Raw genomic sequence first — 3,229 nt, 5'->3', positions numbered from 1 at the left:
TCTGTATTTTTAACTACACATTCAAGTACAAATCATAATAGCGCTTCATTATGAACTCAAATAAATTTCATTATTGACTTCTCTATTTAGCATTTTTTTTAAATAGTAGGGAACATCTGCTACATCCATAACTGGCTATTCTCCCTCTAAATATACTGACTAGAATTCAAAGACAATATAGACACTWAACTAAATATGTTCAAAAAAAATGCATTTGAGGTAACATCAGAATACTRAGATTATTCCACAGTCCTAATGCTGCAATCACTTATGTGTCTGTGCTCATCTTTTCAGACAAAAAATAATCAATGCAGTTTATAAATAAGATTTACTATACTCAGTACAAACTTCCCTGAAAGTGCACTTATTTTAGTCTGAACTCACAAAAGTCAAAACGGGAAAGCACACAAGATTCACGTCCAAAAGTAGTCTGGATATAGCCTGTAAGTGTAACAGGAAGAGGAATTTTACTTTGTGGGTTGTTTTAGTTTAACTACCCACACCACTTACTCCATTAAAAACAAAATATGGTTAACCAAAATAACCAAATACTAAACAAAAATGCAATAAATATTCAGTGTTCTCAATTCCTTCCTAGAGCAATACTGCATGTGATAGAAGGGATAAGGGAGTCGAAATCTATCACATGATTTTACTGATGTATATTGCTATAAAATAACCTAAAAGTTTCCAACAAGACTGGCTTCTTTTTCCGCAACAGGTGATTATTCAGTTTAATGAACCTATGCAACCGTTTTTATTTTTCTCTATTTTATGTCATAGTTTTCCTATCACTTTGTTCCACGCTTCCTTCCAGTTTCTCYCCTCCTGATCACTCAGACTGAAATCCTAACACCACGGCAAGCTCTGTAGAAACACAACCTCCATGGCTTTTGTTGCAAGCCTAATAGGTATAGATGTCCATTCCAACATAGTGATGCAGAATGTGTCTAAAGAGTAGTTCATATGCAAGCTTTAACAACAAGCGTTAGGAGTTCAGGTTTTTGTAGAAATATCACTGCAAATTGACCTGATCCTTCAAGAAGTCAAAAACATTTTTTCACAGAGAGAAGGCAACAACAAATCAACCTCTCAGCAGCATGTAAGTGACTTATTTTATGCCAAGGTGCGGCATGACAGGAGCCTAATAAAAAGCCTGGATTTTCCAGAGTCCAGCTTGAAACTCCAGCAGGACAAACAGGAAAGGAAGAAAATTTCCCTGTCTTCTTGTGTGACAATGTGCTGAACTTTATACATACTAATTAAAAAAAAAAGTCAGTATTTCGTAAATGTAGACTCTTTCCATTAGAAGATTCTCAAATCTAAAATTGCTCTATCTGTTATCTTTTCCCKGGTTTTCCAGAACTCACTTGTTAAAATGCTTTCTTGAATTCAGAGAAAGCTACCTCGTCTTCACAACATGCAGTGGGGCAAAGAGGCAATCAAACAAGAAGACTGAGCTGTCTAACAGATTACTGCTATGGAGAAGRATGGTCCTGCTCCCATCTCACCTGCTCATGTCTCCAAGCCCCCTGCTTTACATCAGCTCTGGCACTTGTTTACTACGTCAGCAAACCTCTTCAGCTCATTAGACCAGCTGAAAAAAAATAATCCAGCAAAAAAGACACAACAGATTTCTAACAGCTCAGGCCGCAGTTTCACCTAGGGTGGTACAGTCTCTTACCCCCCCTACCCCCCAGATGCATGTTCTTACTCTTTTCCTTGTGSCAGCTTCAACATTCACCATATCCTGATGCATCCTAGCAAACCACTCCAACAAGCTGGATCAGTAGAATCCCATCCATCAAGGTGAACAAAAAAAAGATCTTTTTGCTGGGCTAATGCACCCAAACTRGTTGGCGCAGGCTCTAACACACTCTGGGGCTAATGCAAGGCCTCCGAAAGGGACCTGCAGCAGCCACCAAGTACCTCAGCCCAGGCTGCCAGGAAACCACAGCCTCGGCGACTTTGCTCACCGGTCARATCGACAGCAGCAGCACTGACGTGAAGACCACCAGGATTGCTCCTCTGGCAGCAACAAGTTATTAGTTCAGTTTAGCCTACCTCATCCTGCTGTACCTGCAAGTAGCACAACTGTGACTAGCTTCACAGGAAAATACTACTTTGTTTGCTGGTCTCCTGTGCTCCGATCCTCCAGTGAAATACTGCTAGTTATGAGAATCATTTGTACTTACACGTCTTATTATTTAGTAAGTCAGGCCCTTTGGAAGCATTTCTGAACTTTTACCTTTCAACTACCTTCTGCTTTGCATACAAGCCTCGTATGGGCAGGGCAAAGGTGAGCAACGCGGAATTTACTCACTTTCGCACTTTGCCATGTTAAGTCGAGCTCTTTCATACGCATCAGAAATCTAATTTGTTCACATTCACAATTAATTTAACAGATTGAAATGCTTAAATTGACAGTGAGCCAAGCTGCAACTACAAGGTTTTTTAAAACCTTGTGAAGATATCTAACAGGTTTATTTGGCACTTATTTATGTTACCTATTCATCACTGCAATTGCACATTGCATGCAAAAATGCATTTATAGACTTGTACACAAAAGTATAAGAGAACTGTCAAGTAACGGAAGGAAAGCAAACTCATCCACCTCAAGCCATACTCTTCAACACCACCTTCAAGAATATTCTGCTGGGAGTCTTTTTGCCTCGTTTTGCACTGTATAATCTTCCATAGGGGTGCAAAGAAAAATGCAACAGCTGAAGCAGAACTGTAGTCATTTAAGTGTGCTTTATACTAGTAAGGTAAATAGTGCAGGGCACATTTTTGCAGGGGTGTTACTAGGTCAAAAAATAGTTAAAAAAGAAAAATGAGGAGGAGGAGGAGAGGGGCCCCTGGTTATTGATTAGTAGCAGTGGGCTCCTGCCAGCGCAGCACCTGCCCGGAGCAGCTGGGCCACGGCCTGGCTCCCCGCGAGCCCCAGGCCCGCGGCGCTGCCAGCCCGTCCCCGCGGCGAGGGCCCRCCGGCTGCCGCGCTTCTGTCACCCGTGAAGGAGCGCTCAGCCTCCTCCCGCTCAAACGGGGACAGGACAGTGTTACTCAGGATAAAATCCGGAATTTTACACGTGCAACACGCCGCGTGGCGGACGCCTCCCCCGGCCTTGCCCCGCCGCAGCGCGGCCCTGCCCTCCGCGCCTAACCGCCGCCGCCGGGCGCGGGCGGACTCACCACGCGGGGCTCCTCCACGCGCCAGCCCGCTGCCGCG

Source organism: Rhea americana, unplaced genomic scaffold, assembly GCF_003343005.1.
Source record: "Rhea americana isolate MKP2758 unplaced genomic scaffold, rheAme1 scaffold_38, whole genome shotgun sequence".
In the NCBI taxonomy this organism is placed as follows: domain Eukaryota; kingdom Metazoa; phylum Chordata; class Aves; order Rheiformes; family Rheidae; genus Rhea; species Rhea americana.
Note: the sequence above shows the minus strand (reverse complement) of the source record.